General features: G+C 38.9%; 1 protein-coding gene across 1 annotated transcript in view; it reads left to right on the top strand.

The window, feature by feature from the left end:
- LOC134451220 (uncharacterized) overlaps window positions 1-21,734 on the top strand; it is a 30,276-nt gene that overhangs the window by 3,344 nt on the left and 5,198 nt on the right. Inside the window, exon 2 of the mRNA XM_063201509.1 lies at window positions 627-672. The gene's annotated coding sequence lies outside the window, so the exon portion shown is untranslated. The remainder of the gene's footprint in view (window positions 1-626; window positions 673-21,734) is intronic.

Below are 21,734 nucleotides of genomic sequence, written 5' to 3'. Positions count from 1 at the left end.
CCTCATGACTGAAGGAATGCGCGCCGCTCTTTCAGCGTCATGAAAATCTATGAGAGATGCGGTTTTAATGCGCACAAAGAGGTGCAGTCGACTTGGGCTTTGATTGAATGTGGAGATGCATGCTGTCAGCGGGATAAACTTAGTCATGTTGATTCTGGGTTTGAGCCTTGGCCTGATTGTAACGACTGCATTTCTGCATTGGGTCTGCAGCAGCTCTTGAAACTAGGCAAAGAGCAAACAAAAGAAGAGCCTGGGTTAAGACGAACCCAAGTTAAGTATTTTAACAACCTTTTCGATCGATGGCGGTCCAAACGTCGCTCTGGCCAAGAATGCGAGAGTTGTTCGCGAAGTAGGTGTGCTGGACAAAAACATGACAATGAAAGTGCAACTAGGCCAACACAGAGATATTCATCTAAGCGTTCAGAGTAAGTTATATCAGACCCGACCTGTTCTTTCTTTCTTTCTTTCTTTCTTTCTTTCTTTCTTCCATTGACCTAAAAATATATTTGACTTGATTTGATTAAATTCGTTAACTTTATTTCCCATTACGCATGTGCAATGACTTGATAATAAATCGCGTATAAGAAGTTGTTATGGCTGTAACAACAAGAATGTCTAATTTCCAGATGGAACAATGATGGGCCAATTAGCAATAGAGGGTTCACCAAGTGTGTGAGTATACAGCTGAATTCACCATTTTCACAATTGTAATAACAACAGGAATCGTAGTAGAATTTGTGTAGCACATTATCATAGGCCTACATAAATGTCATTCAATTGCCATTTAGAGGAAACATACCGGTATTACAGATTGTATTATATAAGAGACTGTATTTAAACGTAACCCCAATCAAAGGCAGATGAAAATAAATATGTTTTTAAAACCTTTTACAATATGCCACTATTGGCACAGTTCTAATATCAACAGGAAGCTGGCTCCAGCATTTGACAGCACAATGGCTACTTGACAGTTCACCCTGTCTGGACTTTACCCAGCAGAGAAGACTCTGAAGACCTATCACATTTTTAGGGGCCAAGCAGCGAAGCTGGCGAAGGCCCCTAATGTATTAGCTGGTATTCTTATTATGTCACCTTTCCTCTCCTTAGCAAGTCTATGGCAGCCCATAGAACCGTACGTAGGAAAATGCTGTAAATCGGCACACACATTCGGGCCCGGCTCAGCATTACCCACAGCAATTTATAGGACCCCAGCCCCAACGCTCTAGCGCCACCAGCAGGTCAAAGTTGCAGGTACATTTCTGCTTGTAACTTTTGAACCGCTGGGCCAATTTTCATAAACTTGGTATCCCTGGAATCCTTGGGCCAAGACGATTCCAACGCATCCTATGACGTCATTTTCCGCCTGGATAGTTTTCCCGCCATTTTGAATTTTGTAAAATTCAATAAAAATGCAATTTTTCCCGCAATTTTTGACCAATTCGCCAGAAACTTGGTATATAGTATCTCTGGACTGAGCTACACATGGGGTCTCAAGGGATACTGGATATCGTTTAGCCATGACAGCCAATCAAAATTGCCGTAAAAGTGGCAAAACAGGAAGTGAGGTCATATCTCAGCAACCCTTTGTCGATTTTGGATAGGATTTTTTACTCACATAATAGTCTATCTCATGACCTCCCACAAAAAAAAATGCACATTCCAAGCTCAAACCCTGTAGCGCCACCAGCAGGTCAAAGTTTTCGCTCCTGTAGCTTTTGAATTGTATGCCGGATTTTCAAAATATTGGTTCACAGGTCATTCGGACTATGATACATCCAGATAATGATTTTCATAGCGATTGACAAAACTATCTGCTCACAACAGCCATTAAAAATTGTGTTGTTCATGGAGGAACATTTTGGAATGTCTCATACCCCATCCTTTGGCTTGACGCGGGGTCACAGAAGGGTCAGTTAGTGACACACACTTAAGCATGTGTGTGTGTGCTTAGCACACATACACAGAGGAGACACACGCGCAAGGTGTCGTGTTACATGTGTGTGTGCTAACCCCCAGACAGAGCAGCAAACAAACACACACACACACACACACACACACACACACACACACACACACACACACACACACACACACACACACAGAGGAAGAAGCACTACTCTGAGAGAGAACATAGCAGTGTAGCAGTAGATAGCAAGTAGCACTACTGTCTCTGTCTGTCTGTCTCTGTCTCTCTCTGTCTCTCTCTCTATCTAATTTTGTCAGTTCCTCCTATTGACTATGTATATATAATTAAATGAATATTTCTGTGTTTACCGTAAAATAACCATTACATGTGGTTTGTAGCAGCCCACAACTGGGAGGAAAGCAGTATAGAAAGTAAACTAAAGTTTAAGTTTACAAGCATCATTTCTGTATACAAATAGTAAATGCATTATTATTAATAAGAAGTCAATTGTGATCTCTCTCTCTCTCTCTCTCTCTCTCTCTCTCTCTCTCTCTCTCTCTCTCTCTCTCTCTCTCTCTCTCTCTCTCTGTGTGTGTAGAGAAAATGGTGTTTAGATCAGGTCCTTTGGTCAATCTGTCATGGTGGTAAGTTAATTTTCAGGTGGTAATGATCAGGGTTATGGGGGGTGATGTTGGGAATGCGGAAGGGGAGGTCTACTCCCTTTTATGGTGAATGAATTGAAGGATCAACATGCATATAATGTAAAGTACACTTATGGTTCACAATAAAGGACTGTTGAAGGTCTCTTTGTAGAGTAGAGTAACTTAACTTACAGTAACTTTATTAATCCAAAGAGGGAAATTAAGGTCAAGCATATTTTTTATAAATACTTACAAGGCCCACATGAACATTCCAAAACACATATGGTATATACAACAGACATTAACAGAGGTTGAAATTGAAGAGAGAGAGAGAGAGAGAGAGAGAGAGAGAGAGAGAGAGAGAGAGAGAGAGAGAGAGAGAGAGAAGGGGGGAGGAGAGATACTATACTGCAGTTTTACACTTGGTTACCTCCCTGAATCTTTGCGTTTTGCAGTCTAGCCCCTTAAGACGCGACTTTATACATTTGTTGTTACCAGTATGGTAATGACCAAGTTGTGGTGCATTACTAAAGGGCCTGTGTTGTGTCATAGTATTGTAGTGCTATGGTAGTTACATTTCAATGAGTATTACAGCGTGCCACTGGAGGTACGGCGCGCATTAAGGGGCTAGACTGTGACGTAGTACTCCCGCTTGTGAGTAGAACTGTGGAATTTTGGCTACGTTCAAAAAGCACCTGCACTATATTTATTCACTGAGGCATAAGGTCCTTAACCACCCAGTCCCACAACTCTTCTTCTACCCCCTCTTCTCTTCTCCCATTTATTCCCTAGCCCAGTAGTTCTCAAACTTTTTGAACAAATGCCTCACTAACCTCATCATAAATCTCTCAACGCCGTCTTGACCTCATCATAAGCCTAACAACATTCCCTTTAGTATGAAAAATAAAATAAACTAATGGCCACCCAATTGCAAATAAAGCATCGCCCCCTCTCAGATGTGTCCTTCTCAACAACCCCACAGGGCTTGCTAATACTCCCTGGGAGGCTGTAGAGCCCCCGTTGAGAAACACAGTAATAGTATAGGAGTTAGATTGTAGATCACAAGGTTTCAATCCATGGTTTCAGTAGCCATGAGCACTTCAATTGTTCAATTTAATTCAATTTGTTCTGAATATGAAACCTCATATGCTGATATGTTATGAATATTTTGAGGGTGTTGAGATTTGTTAAGCTTACTCAATATAAACTGAGGGCAGCAATCTGCTATTTGTCATGTAATTAGAAAAGCAAATAGTTCAGTGCAATATAGTACAGAATAAAGGAAAGTGGTTATAGGTAAGTAGAATATGTACAGATAAGTAGAGCGCACAATTGGCTTAGGTACAATAATTATTCTGTATTGAATGAAATAGTCACACTACAATAATCTTATTACATGATGGATTCCATGTTCATATTTATTTGGAAATGCAAAACAGAACGTGATACATGATATGATAATCAAACATTACAATATTACAGTTGATCGTTTAATCTATTGTAACGTCAAAGAATATATTAGAAATATTCATGTGTGTGTGTCATCATGCATTAATTGGGTCATTCCATGAAATCAATACCAAACAATTAAAAAACATGAAACAAAACCAAAAACTGTAAACAACCAGTTGATACTTGGGGTAGTTGATTATATAATCTGGAACCAACTGCATGGAAGGTGGCCTTGTGAAAGATTGTCACCCCTCGTTCAAAGAGCTGCAGGTTCCTTAGGACTTGTAAGAATGTTCAAAGAGTTGCAGGGTTCTCAGGACTTAAAGCATGGATGAGATTTACAGGATCAGGAGATCAAAATATGATTGTAGGTAAAGATATCATACAGCATGTGTAGGGAAAGTGATAGCCTACTGGGAAACTCCAACTCTCATTGTCATTGTGACACAGCAATCCACAGCACACAAGTGAACACTGCACACAATGAAATTTGTATACCTAACCATGCAAGGGGGCAGACCCTAATGGCACCTGAAAGGGAGCAGTGCGGCAGGACCATACCATGCTCAGGGTACTTCAGTCATAGAGGAGAATGGAAAGAGCACTGGTTAATTACTCCCACCACCAACCTGGCGCATCAAGTCGAACCAGCAACCTTTGGGCTATAAGTCAGACTCCAAAAACGCTTACCCATGACTGCTCACCGTTTTTTTATGACTGTTCAACGCTTACCCATTACTAACAATCATTAGGGTTTTTTGATTTGATCACAGTCACAAGTCACAAGGGTGATATGCATGTATAGTACATTTGACATTTACAGTGCTGCAGAGTTCCAGAGATGTGATGATGATGTGTCAATGTTCAGGTCTTCATTTCCACAAAAAAAGATGCGAGAGGAATCTGGGAATCTGTTTGGTGCAGTTCATGATTCAGTCCCAGGTGTTATACCCACAGTAAAAAAAAAGGCGGGTAGAATGGAGTTATATTCCATGAATGACTATTTGGTGCAGTGCTTGTCTGAGGGTCCTAATTCCTATGATGAAGTTCATGATTCAGGTTCCGGTGTGAAGTCCCACAGCAAAGAGGCGAGTGGGATGGAGGATTTATTCCATGAAAGACTGTTTGGTGCAGTTCTGATTCAGTCTTTGGTGTTATACCCACTGCAAAGAGGCCAGTAGAATGGGTATTTAGTCCATGATAACTGTTTGGTGCAGTTCATAATTCAGTCTCAGCTTTTCTACCCACAGTAGAGAGGCATGTAGAATTCCATGAATGACTGGTGTAGCTCCTGAATCAGTCTTGGGGTCCATATCAAGCACAAGAGTAGAATGCTGCGTAATTCCATGAACGACAGTCATAATTGCACAGCAGCAGTCAATTCATATTGAACAATGTCCTCTTTAGTGTAGTTAATTACCCAAACAAGTACAACACAGTTAAAAGGGAGAAAGGTACAACACTTTAAAATTCAGTTGATATAGGAACGGACATGTTAAACAACAGTTTGCCAGTTGTAAATAAAACAGTAAATGTAAATCAATGCATAGGAGAGGTGATATCAATTTCATGGAATGACCAATATTGTCACTGTTAAAGAAAATAAAAATCAATGTAATAAACGAAAAGCCAAGGTGATATCAAGTTCATGGAATGACCCAAATTGTCATTATTGAATGGAAACATTGTTATCATAATATTAATATAGTAAGTAAATTAAAAAATATATATTTCTTGAATTTGTTTTCCAGATTTTTAAAGCAAAGTGTATGGGCATTTCTGCAAAGAAGTTATAGATAATAGAATTTCCTTGCCTCCACCCACCCATTTACCCACCCACCATGACCTCCCCATGCATACCCACATAAGTGACTGTGTAATCAGAGATTTTATGAATATTATGATTCTAAAATTTTTATGGAAATATGACAACGTAATAGGCTGCTGTATAGCACTGTATCATCATGTGAACCTATCAATGAGCAGTTTTTGGTTGTCCTCTTTCAATGCAAAAAGGAGTTATTGGTGTAAGAGAATCACTTCATGAAAACTTAAGTAATTCAGTAAAAACTAATGGAGGGAAATGAGAATCGCTTCATGAAAACTAAAGTAAGTTGGTACAACCTCCACAATAATGTTTTCTGCACCTTTAAAGTAAACATGATCTATTAAGGTATTTTTTTCTGAAGTGAATGTTTCCACGCATTGTTTGTATCCATACTGATCAAGTAAGTTTGCAATCGTAGAGGATACAAAGACATCTTCATTGAGGTCGCCCATGATTAGCTTTTTCCCAGGGTATTTTTCAATTTCATGTATGACCTGCAGCAGCTGCTGTCTAAATACACCGATGGCATAAGACCTAGGNCTGTATAAAACAGCAGCAATGACATTTACATGTGGTATTTCAAAATATAGACACTCCAAATTACATGTCTGTGGAAGTGATACCTGCACATCAAGTTTGTCACCACAATAAATGCCAACTCCACCTCCTTTCTTTTGTTTCAACTGTGCAAAAACAGCTTCAGACTCATCATAGCAGTTTATTCTTGGATTGTGTTGGAAGGTAAATCCTGGAAGTTGTGGTATGTCTTGAGAGTTTGCATTTAGCCATGTCTCCGTTAAACAAATGCAATCAGCTTTCATCAATGTTCCATGAGCTTCAATGTCCTTAATGTGGGCTTTTAGACTTTGAACATTATGTAGTGCAATTCGACATCCTGTGTTTTCATCATTAGAGATTGATTTTCCACAGTTGAATTTTGGCATGTTTTCCATGGCTGCTTGAACTTTCTCATCACAATATATAGCAGAGTCTTTGAGTTCGTCAATGATCAGTCCTTCGAGATTTTTCACACGACTTAAGGCAACGTATGCCTGGCCAGCTGCAAGTATCTTGCGTAAAGATACAAATGCCCGTTCAACTGTAAGGCCCTGACACTTGTGGACAGTCACAGCCCATGCCAAACCAATAGGATATTGTCTTCGCACTCCACCATTGTTACTAATTTGGTCTTCTTGTACTTGCAATTCAGTTGAACGTTCAGATTGTCTGTTTGATTGAGCTCGCTGAATCCTTCCAACGTTAGGGTCATCAAATTCAACATAAATGGCTTTTGGAAGATTGTTATCATCATCACCGTCTATAATATTTACTATCACTCCTGTCGCTCCGTTTGTGAGCCCGTCTTGCACATTTAAGTTTTTCAAGAGCAAAATACGCGCTCCGATACCAACTTGGACACATTTAGGCAAACACGAATTAAAAACTTTGGTGTGAAAGCCAGCCATCTTTTCCATTCTTCCGGTTTTAGGATTTCGCTGAAAATCTTGGGCCAATATCTGGATTACATCTGGACATGTGTCATTCAATTTTTTGACATTATATTCTTGCACTTCTGCATTTGTTGCATATATATGCAAGATCGAATGGTCATCTTCAATTTCACGTTGTTTCAATGTGCGCACATCACGACTATTGAGAGCTTGTGTTTTTTTACGCACTCTGAGGCGATTCAGTGTCTCTGCAAACGTAGCATTTTGTTGTCTAACAACAGTGGTCAGTTCAACAATTTCAAAATTGTTTTCCCACAGATTAACTCCTCTGTTGTCAGCATAGAGTGGTGTCCCTTTCACAGGTTTGAGTTGGTAAAAATCCCCAACACAGATAACCGAAATTTTTCCGAAAAATGAGTAATCTTTTGTCTGTTTTATCTGTCTTAATCTTCCGCTGATGTAAGATAAAAGCTTGTGATCCACCATTGAGATCTCATCAATGATCAAAATTTGCAAATTCCTCATTTTGTTGCGTAAACAGTTCACTTTTTCATCACCAAGGGGTTGATAAGGCAGAGTTGCATTTGCATTAATTGAAAAGGTGTTGTGTATTGTTGATGCACGAATATTGTAAGCCGCTACTCCTGTAGGCGCTGTTAAAATGACAGGTAGCTCATCTGGATGTTCATCATCTTGTAACAACCTCGTACTTTCATAATGTATGGCTTTTATCAAATGACTTTTGCCAACACCAGCACCACCAGTAAGGAACAAGCGTAATGGTTCAGGGTTTTTTCCAAAACGTTTCTGCAAACACCAGTTGCGAACTGAGTAAAAGACTGCAGACTGTTCCTGATTTAATGATCGTAATAAATCCAATGCATCTTGTCTTGGCATTGTAACATGATTAGTTTCCAAGGAGTACACAGTTTGTGGGTTGGCCCTCAAATCAGGGATATTAGTTGCTATGTCATCGTCATTTTCATCTTCAACAACTTTGTCTTTCATAAGTTGCAAACAATGCAGCCTTTCATCTTCCGCTTCTGGAGCTAAAATAGCCCACGCATCTGTGAGATCAATGTCAGTTTGCAACAATTGTTCAGCTTTGTCAAGCTCATCGCTGTCTTTTTCAAACAGAGCTTTGTTGTCATCCACAATTGACTTGACAGTTTGAACATCAGTACCACATTTAACTGCACCATTGTTGTAAAAATGTTCATATGTTTCGAAAGGAGGTGGCTTGAGGTGAAGGGTTTCATAGTGTGGCAAAAACAATTGTAACAATGAATGATAATATTTTTCTGGATCTTTTGTTGGAGAAAATCGTGGATATCTTACAACAGCAGGTTGTGATCGGGTTCGTTTTTTCAGAAATCCAAAGTTGTTGTTTAACTCAATTATTGTCTGTGATTCTTTGTTTTTGGAAACCTCAGATTTTGAAAGCACTCTGTATTCACTACAAAAAGTTGCCAGGCATAAAGTTTTCATTTCCTCTGACTGAGGCCTGTTGGTATAACGTTCAACGATATTGGTCATCCAAATGTTTTCATTATTTTCAGTCATCTGCTGAGCTTGGGCTTGTAGCATATGCAAGGGTAAACTCATCCTCATAGGATTTTCACCAACAGGAATGAATTGTACATCACGAGAGCATTCTTTCAAGTGCATTTGTGTTAAGCGATACACTGCCTCTTGAGCTGACACTTCTCTGTTGTGGAGATAAACACTTCCAAGCTGCCGGAATGCTGCTTTTGCATCCACATTGCCATTTAACGCTTCCATTTGAGTACGTTGTAAGAGCAAACCTGGTTCCATTTCTCCTTTTGTGACATATGATAGTATGTATACAGCAGCAGAATGTGCATCTGTGACAAACTGAATATCCATGTTGCCTTGCCAAGCTCGAAGTAAGTGTTTATTGTATTGGTTCACCCAAATGTCTGAAGGATTTCGTTTCATTACAATGCTTTTCTTTGTGGTCCACATATTGTATGCCCATTCAAATACACTTTGCTCAATTCCCAGAGATTGAAAAAATGCAGCTGTTGACTTGAAATCAAAATCTGGTGAAGTTAATGCAGCTCTGACTGTGTTGATGATATCACTAGCACGTTTAGTTTCATCAGCATCCTCTGAACTTACACTTCTTGTAATGAACGTTTTTTGTGACGGGGGCCGTGGAAAGTGAAACCTACACACAGTGTTCTTTTTGCGACACGTCTTGGAATGCCTGGTGCTGTGTTTCTGTACACTGTTAACGGTTTCATAAAGCTCAGAGTCTTTGTCTGTTGGAAGTTGACATGTGATATATTTGTCTATGAAAGCTGTCACTTCAGCGTCACTGTGTGTGTCAATTTTCGGTGCGTTTGCCACCCAGAATAAAGCGTGTATATGAGGACTCCCGCGCTGTTGAAATTCGACGCGATAGAAATGGTCGATTATTTTACCTATTGGTTCAGCTGGTGACAGGATTACATCTTTCAAAAAAGAGTGCCAACGTTCATCAAAGAGGCGTGCTGTTGTAACAGGGTTTGAACGGACCAACTTGGTTTTGTCTGACCAATCAAGATCTGCAACATTTGCTTCCTTTCCCTCAGCCCTTTGCAGACTGGACAAAAAATCAGGCCATCTTAAATCTGCGGAACTAAATGACGCAAAAAATGTTGGTATAGACAGCTGTCTTATCATAGCAAATAAATCTTTCTGCACAGACATCCAATATGGGGGTGTTCCACGAATGCCACGCAAAAATTTGTAGCCCTCATTGTTATGCAACAATGTTTTGAGTGAGTCAGAGTTCAGCAAGGTCTCTGGTGACACGTCTTTCTGCGAGCCTTTGCGTAATGCAATTGAAATGCTATTTTGCACTTGATTTACTTCTGAAATGTATTGAGCGTAAAAAAGAAAATCAGTGTTCCGTGCAAACCGTCCATCAGCATTCAGTAAACGTGTATTCAAGTACCTTGAAAGAGTTATTTTCGATTCTCTTTCAGAATGAAACGTAGGCCCGCCTAGAGGATACAAGACAGGAAAACACTTGCTTTCATTGGTTTTATCAGATAGTAAACTAACTGGACTGTTGCCTTCAGCAGGTGCCATACTTAGTATGTCTTGAAAATGCTGATCAACTATTTCAGATCCAATGTCAATCGGTTGTAAGGATGTGTCTGAAACTAGTCCCGACTGATCTTTAATGTAGGTCAATTCTTCCTCTTTTTCCTCATTGTCATGCTCCTCATCATCACTGTTTTCGACATTGTCTTTATCATCTGTTTCATCGTTTTCATGGTCAGTACCATCCAATGAGTTCAACCACTGATCATTCAAAATGACATCATCATACCAAAAGTTGTTCTTTATTAAATATCTCAACGCATTTCTGACTCTTTCTGTGTGTACAAATTGGAATTCATAAAAGTTTTTGTAGCTTATTTTTCTTTTTAATTTTATTCTGATCATCTTATCATCACTTTCATCTCTTGGTAGAACGTTTGTCACGGTTTGAGAATTTATAGGAACACAAACACAGGGTCCATGACAACCTCGTTGACGCCCTCTTGGTAAACACAGCAACTTCATAAAGCATATGTTTTTGGCTATTAGATGCTGTTCTAAAGAATTCAAACATTTCAGCTCTGGAGGAATTTCATGTAATTCCAAGTTGTTGGTCACGCTTTCTTGTGGAAGTGTGCCTGAATTAATCTTCTGATGACATGTGTGACAGATCCACAATTTCGTTGCAGGGCTTTCAGCCAAGTAACATTCAGTCTGACAGTCACAGTCACAAACATGCAAATATTGTGTTGTTATGCATCTTTTAGCCATCTTAGCAACTTCAGGTCGTTTGTTTGCATAGTTTTGGGGTTTACATTCAATGACTTGCCTTCTAAAAAGCAATCTGTGACAACAAGAACAGACATGCTCTGGTCCACGGCTTACATTTTTTCGAAAATTATCAATTGCACAATCAATGTCTCTTTGTTTTTGCTTTGAATTTTTGTGTTTATTGATACTTGTGTTGATTTTAGATAAGCGTATTTTTTCATTGTCCTGGTACTTTGTTTTATTGTATTGTTTCATTTTCTTTTGGAAAATTAGGTTTGACTTGTATTTGTGTGTACTGTAATTTCGCACAGCATTTTGAAATGTTTGGTTGGTGTGATATGTAACTTTTGAGTAGTGACGTCTAACGCTTCTAAATTTTGTTGTCATTTTTGTATTTTCTTTGAAAATATGCTGCTTTTGAAATCTGAATGTATCTCTTTTGACAGCTGTGAAATAGGCCGACATGCTCATGAAACTCTGGGTTTGTCTGATATTTAGGCCTAGGCCTATATAAAAATTTGTCACGAGAATGTTGACGCTTTTTCTGTTTCATACCTTTGTCTTTGTGGTACTTTTCCTAAATTTTTGCACGTTTTGTTTTTCTGTAGTTGTTATCATTTTGATACCGCTGCCGCTTTTTCTCTACATCTCTTCCTGGTTGGTCCAACTTTCGCTTTCGCTGAGGACGAGTGCGCACCTCGCTCTGACAACACATTCCGGCACAAATTCTATTTTGTTTGTTTTTCACGCACAACACAGCATCATAATGGTTTCCTGACTGATTTACTAAATAGATGCGACCATGTATTTGACAACTTTGTAGGACCATGAACATTCCATCTGTCATTATTGTATGTCATTATGTCACATTGTAGGAAACTGGCAGCTGCAAAGATGTCGATTTCGGTAACCCACGAACCTGAATAAAATATTCTAGATTGTTCCACATAATCTCCAACAGAAGTGTACTGCTCTCTCAAATAAGTGCAAACTGTTGTGTTGTAGGTGTTTCACGGCAGCCCTTCTGATTTTCAGATGCTTTTCCTCATCCCCACAAATGCTGAATGCAAGGCTACGATAGAAGCAATTCCCGTCTGGTTTGATATTTCTTATTTTACACGGAGACCCAATATCACTGACCTGAACAATTCTGGATGGTATGGAATTGCACATAGTTTTAGGTAATTCCAAGAGTGTACACAAAGTGTCCCGATCTTGCCTAGTTAAAGGGGTAAACGATCGTTGTTCATTGGTCACACTAGTTATGAATACTTCATCAGGGGCCATCACTGCTGCAGACTTGCGTTTGTTTGTGTTCTTATACTGAGGTTTAACATTTAAATTCTCATGTGGCTTTTCTGGTATGCTAGATACATTTGTAATCATAACATCGTCATCAATTGGTAAAGCAATCACATCTAGTTCTGGTTCTGTCACGAATGGCAGGTATACTTTATCAGGGACACTCATTGCATCATACTCTCGCTTATTTGTGTTCTCATACTGAGTTTTAACATTTAGGCCTACATTTTTGGTTGACCCAGATCTGTCAGATATATTTGCAATCATAACATCGTCAGCATCAATGTGTATATCAATCACTTCTTGTTCTGCCCTTGTAGATTTTGTTTCATTTTCAAAAACCTCACTAGGAATAGATGTCAAGTTAGCTGTGCTACATTCATATGAACAGTTTGCAACACCCTTAATGTCATTGGCGACGTCGTCATGTGGAATCGTCATAACATCAACACCAGTCACTTCAAAGAGAACTTCATTGTCATCATCTGGTAGTGAACGTTTGAATGATCGTCCTAGTTCAACCACATAGCTGTAAAGGCTGTCTATAGAACTAAAAAACGAAACAGAACTTGCCAGCCGTCCTTGCTTGTTTACCTTTCTTCCATGGGAGTCGAAAAATGCAAACCAAGACCCCTGCTTTACAACAGCAAATGTACTAGTACGAATGGTTACCACACCTGCATCATTGTCCAGTAGAGTCCGTTGCAAAGCTACATCAAGTGGCATGATCAGGTCAGACAAACCATTATCATTCTCAAGGTCAATAGCACCGGTAAAAGATTCACCATATCTTATTGAAAACTCTGTATTCCACACATGGTGATTATTAGGCAATTCAGTCACAGACAGGTAGGAACGACGTTGATTTATATCTTTAATTTTGTTGGCATTTTTCAGACAGTTATACAGTGAAGTTCCATGTACAACAACATCATTTACATCAGCACAATCCCAGGTCAACACATTCTTTATTTTACATTTCAAAGCTGCAACCAGGCTGGTTGGTCCACATTGTCTTTCAGCCGCATCGCCAAACTGAGCATCACCTTGATGAAAGGATCCTGTTAGGACGCGATTATCTGCAAGGTCAACAGACTGACTATAGGAAGAATGTAGAGCTTTCACATAGTTGTCAGTAACTTGCATAGTTGTTTGAGGATTGTTTAGAGGTTGAGTAATTGAAGTCATTTGACCTTGACTGAGTTTGTTTGAGAGCACAGACTTGTTGACAAAATCACTGTGTTTGTTTGAACGAGAATGCAAAGTGCTTTTGCTTGCTTTGTTGTTGTGAAGGATAGGAAAGATAGAAAAATCAGTTATGTCAGGTGAGATAGAGGTGTCACAGAGGGACAAAGATGCAGGCTGAGTCGGCAGCGCCACCGTTTCAGAGGTCTGCAAAACTTCAGCAAACAGCGGGGCCTCTGAAAACCGCTGTCTGCTTTCAACATCAGCTGTGGACTGTGGTCTCTCAACAGGTTTCTGTAAAAAGCAAAAAAAAAAAAAAATGTAATCAGAGTAAAATAATTGAATGTTGCAAATGTATGCAATCTATGCACATTTCAAAACTAGAAAACAGCACAAAGTCCACCTTTGCCCTCTGCTGGACAAAACGCAAGCATGGGAAAGAATGACTAAACATTTCAACACACAACAAAGTACCAATAACATCGTCATGTCACCTAGTTTTTCCCAATCTGCGTGTCAGAATTCCTAGAGGGGTCCCATTGGGCAGACGTATATTACACTTGTACATTTGCTTTATTTTGGAAGATTATTCAATAAATTCACACACACACACACACACACACACACACACACACACACACACACACACACAGAAGATGAATGCACTTCGACACCGAGTAACTGAGCTTTTCCTTGAACTACATACGAACAATGGATAGATGGCAAAGTGCAGAATAAAGACTATGCTGATATGTCATACCATAGAATAAGCTACCTGCCAATTTGGCTAATGAGACTGAAATTCTTACTAGCCACAGTCAGGTTTTACCAGCATTTGGCTGGTTGCTCGTGCCAGTGTCAAGCCCTGACACACACAAACACACACACACACACACACACACACACACACACACACACACACACACACACGTAACAACAGTTGCCAAAAGTTATGAAAAGAAAAAGCTTGCAGCAGTAGAAATATCATCTACCTCCTTAAAGAGCAAATTTGTACATTAAACCCCTTTTCTGAGTTGTCTGAAAAAAACTTTAGAGTTCCCCTTATTGTTTTTTTTTAATGTTAATTGCATTTTCAGTTTTTTTCTGCTAATTTGGTTTATTAGCCTTACAGGCTGTCTATGGGCATGTCCATAATGTTCTTTAAAAACACCCTAAACATCTGGTTTAACAAGTATGCAACTCAATAAGTTCAGTGTTCACCAGCATTCCCTAACAAGTTTCCAGACAAACACGTCTAAGATCGTTATGTATTTGCCATTCAGTGAATAACTGAAGACAAAAATATTAACAAAACGCTGCTTAAAACACAACAGAAGCCATGTTTTACATCAAAAAATGAAATATGAGTGAATACCAATGAACACTGTGAAATGCCCATATTGCAAACAAATGTTTCAGGTAGTTTACAAACATATTTGAACATGCTCATACACAGCCCTTCTAGTCTAGTAAACAAAATCCATATAGCCAAATAACAGAATAAGCAGCAAAAAAGAAAAAAAACAGTGAGGGGGGCTCTAACTTAAATCTTGAACAATAACCTTAATTCAAAATAGTGCATGGTTATTTTACAATAAGTTATTTTTTTACATTTAACACCATCTAAATATTTAGTATTTAAATATTTCATAGCAAAAAAAAAAGATGTAGCTACATGTTTTATAACATACCACAACATCTGCAAAAGACTTCTGGACCTTTGGCTGTCGCTGGCCTTCTGCATGCATGTCCAGTGGAACATAGCGCCTTTTTGCGGCTTGAGACTTTTTATTGCGACGAGGCATCTGTTGTAAACACAGAAGTGCACCATACCATTTTAGCACAGTTTTCATTAGCATCACCTGTATAAAGAAATGCACTAACCTTTGTGATGTGGTTCAGTGACATATCTAGTGCTTGCTTACAAGTCTGGCACACAGTCTATGTTGCAAAGATTCATACATTTCTTTTAAAAATGCATGCATTATGGTATAGCACGTTGATTGGTGTGTGTGTGTGTGTGTGTGGCATGACTCGTTTAGGTCTACATCAGCCCACAAAACAAACTTGGCAGATAGTCAAATACAAGCACAGTAGTTTTTTTAACAGGCAGGGGCTTCTGTACTGAAACAGACATTCTCACACTTCAGGTCCTTTTTGTGCAAAGCTTAACTTGACTTGTGCACTTTTGAGCTTACATTTTCATCACACAGTGAATACTGCACCTTCTAAACAAATGACCACTTACAGATAATATTCTTTTATGTGTACACCACAGAGTGTTCTTACTAACACCTTTATTAATGTTTACCAATGCTGTGGGCTGAGCTATAAAGGGGGAAAGCAAAGCATTTGCCCCGAGACCCAGTGCCCTCCTATATTGGTGTTGGGGGGCCTTATTGTAACAACAGACAGTACACAGAAGCACTATACATGGTTTGCCTTGAAACTCTGTGTGCAATTGTTGTGCCTTGCTGTATACCAAATTTGTGTTGATTAATGATTTAGCTATATATAACATTACTATTCAAACCCAGCTTCATAGATATGCATATGTTCAGCTTAAAAATGAAATCAATCAATTATAAGATTCCACAATTTACCTAACACCTGCTTGAAGTTTTTTCCCCTCATGACAAACCCACGAGTCCAGTTTCACTGGCCTAATGGCATATGTGAATATGTGCCTTTAATTGTAAAATCCGAAACATTTAGTGGTTATAGCCCAAATATCTTTTTACTTCCGTAGACTAAGTCTTTCTAGGAGTATGGAAGACAAGAGTAGAGAAGAGATAAGGGACAAGTCAAGCTTTACGGTCCATCTTGTACTTAAGCCATGCAAATATGTGATCTGAGAAGTCTGGTTGTGGTAATCAGTAAAAAAGTAGTATATTCCAATGTTGTGTACATATTCTTGTAAACGTAGTGTAACAATACAGTCATGCACTATTTTATTAATCTCGCAATTCCAAAATTTTAGGTAGAATACTTTTGACAAAACTATTTGCAAGAAAAAAGTGCATGCAAACTGCAAACAAATGCATGAAAATCAAGCATAATAACAGAGCAATGCCTAATATTGACTTGGTCCCATGATAAGGAAGCTGTTACCTACTGTTGGCCATGTCTAGTAATGAATTAAGGATTTGGCGCACCCAAATGGAAAACTGTGCACCCACGATAACAAACAAACAGCCGCCAAACTCAAACAATCACATATTATGCAGCAATGTAATGATAAAAAAAATATTTTGTTAAGTCAGGTATACAGTCAGACGGTAATGACAGTATTTTCACTATAACTTTCCAATCAATATAAAGGAGGTAATGTTAAATTACAATATATTGTGACAGTGGCACCAGCTCTCTTTTGGACGTCCCTGTGCTTACTCCAAAACTCACAGCTGCACAATCCCTCACAAAAATCTGAATTGAAATGATAGTCATTAAAAACAATTTGCCTAGTATACCAGCTTTCCAACAAATGAGTTTCAACAAGAGTCGTGTACTGTGTTTTCAGCCATTATTTGCTCAAGACCAATGTAAGATGGTCAAAATTAACTCCACACCCCCCCCCCTCCCTTTTTTACGATCTAAACATATTATAATTGACTAACCTCCCCAGTTTGACAGACTGCCAGTTGCCATTGCCCACGACCCATTGCCCCTACTAACAGAATTCCTGCATGGTGCCATTTTGATCACTAATGTCAATAGGCAACATACTTGAACAAAACTGAATAAACGAATCATGCAAGCATTTTCACAAGTAATATCATACATAATAATGTTACCTTTTTTATCCCAAATGGCAAAACACTGCAAAAGAGAAACAAAGGTTAGTAATTCAATTAGTTACTTGATATCATGACATCGTTTATTGCAATTATTAAGCAGTAGTAGTAGGATGAAATAGAGTAGGAATTTATTTTATAACCATTAGGCCTACTGTAACTATACAATAAAAAGCATAATCATATTATTATAATTACCAATTGTAGTAGTAGTGGTTGTTGTTGCATTATTGTAGCAACAGGAGAAAACTATCCTCTACCACACATTACTGTCTATGAGTTCATTACAAAACACATCTTTTTAAATATACTTTCAAATAGTTAAAATCATAGTAGGCCTATTCATCATAACGACTGTTACAAAATGCAACTTTCACCCCCCAAACAAATAACAACATCCCATACGATGAACCCTCAGAAAAGAGCACAAAAAAGATAATTCCATAATGATCATGGGAACGTGGAAGCGCAAGGGACATTTGTCTAACACCACTTGCTCTGCCGCCAGAAAATACACAGTATTATTCCAAACGTTATGCAGACATTTATAAACAATTTCCTGTCTTATTTTGGCACAGTACTTTAAGCTGTATAACGTGTGACAGCAACTCATATCCACATGTCTACCGTTATCTGTGTCAACAATATCACCATAATATCACCATGATATTCTAAACTCCTAACTTTCGCCGTTGGTACAATGTTGTGCAACAACAGACGCCAATGGCGGCGGCGAAATCATGGCGACACCACCCATATTAATAAACCTACTTGCATAAAAGCGGACTTCATCACATTTTCGCCTAACTGCAATGACGATTATAACATCTAGGCAATTCTCCAAAAATTACGTCATCCTTGTCACAGTATGCTGCATGCACAGTATCCATGAAAACAACATTTTGGATTACGCAACCTAATGTAGGCTAGCGCCGTTGGCCAACGTTTACCTTTATCCTACTACACAAAACCGTATATTAACAACTTTGCTGCACGGATCACCAATGCCCCTGTACATGAGCTTGACCATTGTTGTGAATATTATTTCTGTATATTACTTAAATATTGACTTTGCAATGGCTCTACCTACGACAACAGCAACAGCAACATGGAAAGCAACACGGAGCGATTCCCTGATTGTCGCTCCCAACGCAGGACGCTCCCCTGTCGGCACTAGCCAGACTATCGATCCCACCGCCATAACGGAGCTTGTTATCTTTTTGGTGTTAGTTTTTTTTTTGTCTCTAACCCTAACCTTAACCCTAAACCTAACCCTAAATTGCTTGTATTTGGCAGTGTATGATGATACGTGAAATATAATCGGGTGGGACTACACGTCCGGGAGTGATAGAAACACCTGGGACTACACGTCCGGGAGCGATCTCAGTTGGGAGTGTCCATCTGCCACCGGCTACGAACTCTCTTTTAGGCAAACTCCTTCTATACGAACGATGTTGTTAACGTTTGTGTTCGTATGTTGATATCTCGATTAATACTAAAATCGAAGTTTGCTGATATATGAACCATTATTTGTATTTTAAATCCAGCGATTCTGACGGCATGCTGCTCATGGGGGTACACTGTAGAATTCTAGCCGTGGGGACCAAACATGTCGTCCATGATTCGAGTTGACCAGTCGACTAATACGCTCTGCTACTATCCTACTTCTGTTCTTCTACACAACATCTAGTGTCTATGTATGATCTACTGATTAACTTACTTAACATCTTTAACAACATGTTGCCTTATAATCCAGTATGTATAACCACAAACTGCCTTAAAGATATACGGTAAACAATAGTCTTACCTTCCAAACACTGCAGGGAAGAAACTTGCATGTCTTGTCGTCGAACAACTAGTCCTGAGTGAACATGCGCAGTGATGTGATGACGTGTACAGTTACTCTTATTGACTGCATTACACCTTTTTGTCAGCAGAGCGCGCCAAAAGACCAAAAATTGATTCTGCCCGTTCACACCTTGATTTCTGTGCACACTAGGCTACATAATGAAAACTTGTTGCTAGTTACTACTGTGTTTTTCGTGAAACAGACAGCTGTTGGAAATATCCTTCACAAATCCTTATTTATTTATTATTGTTGGTTTTAGAAGCACTTCTGTCAGTAAGCAAAGTAGCCTAAGTAGCTGCTTGGTGTCCCCCGATCCATGAGATAGGCCCTAGCGAATGAAAACACCTACTTGCATGTCGTGTCGAGTGTTGTTACAGTAGCCTAATCATTTCAATTCTGAAATGACATTCACTTGCGCATCCGTGTCTATGGTTCATGAATTAACATGCACATGACACACCACTATCTATCTTTTTTCCGCTGCAATGGCATTTTCTGTTGTGCATTTCTAAACCAAGTCCTTTTCCCCTCAACAACCAACTTGTGCAGATTTGCAATGCTTAATCCTTTATTGACAACTTACATATTCCATTCATTTTAGTCTCTATAAACAGTAAACTATGTTTTGAAAATATGAATTGTTCTAATGATGTAGAAATCCCATGTAATGAATATGACTAGGCCTATATAACCTTTGTCATCTGTTAGTTAGGCCAATCTCTCTTATTTCTCATTTCTGTAGGATACATTTTACTCAAGTGTCCAATAAAGACAGTGAAAGTAATGTGTTCCACCGTTCACTATGAAACTACCATGGACTAATGCCAACTTTCTGTTTTTTTTCCCCATTTTTGTTGTTAGCCCCGTTTTTGTTGTTATTTTTAGCTGAACCTGGACCCATTTCTACTTGGCAGTTGTACCATCACTCAGCAGGCCATCGGTTACCAGCAAATGTCTCCATCAACAGTCATATAAACCAGCCAGTCAGCCTTGGTCATTCAGTTATTCACTACAGCAGGGGTTCCCAACCTTTTTCAACTTGGGGCCCACTCAATTGTCAAAAATGTTCAGGGCCCACCTCTGACCCAATTAAGAATAAAACTCAACAACAACACACACCAATATATGATTATTATTTTTGGAAAATGATTTCAAGGCCCACTTGAAATACCTTCAGGACCCACCAGTGGGCCCCGGCCCACAGTTTGAGAATCACTGCACTACAGTACTTCTATTGACCAGTCAACATCTATTATCAGTGTGGTACAGTCAACTCCAACCTCCAGTACTACATTTGGCTCCTAACTCCAACAAACAATCCCCCAGTGCACAACATAACACTAACATGCAAATGTTTGTGACTTAACTAGTTGTAACTATAAAATGAAGTATGCATACTAATTGTAATAGTTAATAATTTATTACAAACAAACCAAGGGGAAACATTCCAATCAATTTCTGTTGCATGGGGGTGTCAGAAATGCACACACCTAGGGTTCCCTGTGTTTGTAAACACAACTCTCAAAAATAACACTCTCTCAAAAAGTAATAAATTAAATAGCAGCTAAACGTGATTCTCTGTTTAGTGTTGCAAATAACTTATTTCTTTTCAATACACTCTTTATTTTTTAATTTTAAATGGATTCCTTATTTAAATAATAATAATTGATACATTTATACAATAATAATATTAAAATTCAGTTGCTGTCCAGATAACACACCTCTCAAATGTAAAACAACACATCTCACATGTCAGCAGACATCAAACAGATTCATTCTAAACCTGGCACATTGCTGCAACTTAAAATGCTAACCGGTCCGTTTTTTTAAGGCAGCCCATAGCATTGTGTACCAAAAGCTCCAATTCAGCAAATACATCATGTTAAGTTTCCTGATCACTCAAGCATTTTAGGTCCCCATCCCAAACAATCTAATGCAATGTTGGAACCTAAGTCACTGTACCGTTGCTTTGCAGCCCTTGGGGTTATTTTATCCACTACCCAATATAATTTCATATTAGCAGCTTCACAAATAATATGACACATTACGTTTTAAAGGTGGCTGCCTTTAATATAAACCTAAAGTCATGGGGAGACATGGTTTGTGTTCATAGTACTCCCATCAGAAAGCTTACACTCCTCCAAAGAATTTCATGTGGCCCCTAAACTAAAAAAGTTTCCCCACCCCTGCTCTAGTGCACCAACAAACATGGTGGGGTGTCTGCAATTAGTAACTTTTGAACTGCTGGGCCAATTTTCAAAAACTTGGTATCACTGAATCCTTGAGCCAAGACGAATCCAACGCACGCTATGACGTCATTTTCCGCCAGGATAGTTTTCCCGCCATTTTCAATTTTGTCAAATTCAATAAAAATGCTACTTCCCCAACAATTTTTGACCAATTCACCGAAACTCGGTATATAGTATCTCTGAACTGAACTGAAAGAATATTGGATACCTTTAATCGTTTAGCCGTGACAGCCAATCAAAATTGTCGTAAAA

Source organism: Engraulis encrasicolus, chromosome 6 (genome assembly GCF_034702125.1).
Source record: "Engraulis encrasicolus isolate BLACKSEA-1 chromosome 6, IST_EnEncr_1.0, whole genome shotgun sequence".
NCBI lineage: Eukaryota > Metazoa > Chordata > Actinopteri > Clupeiformes > Engraulidae > Engraulis > Engraulis encrasicolus.
The sequence above is the reverse complement of the archived record's forward strand: the minus strand, read 5'-3'. Positions and strand labels throughout refer to the sequence as shown.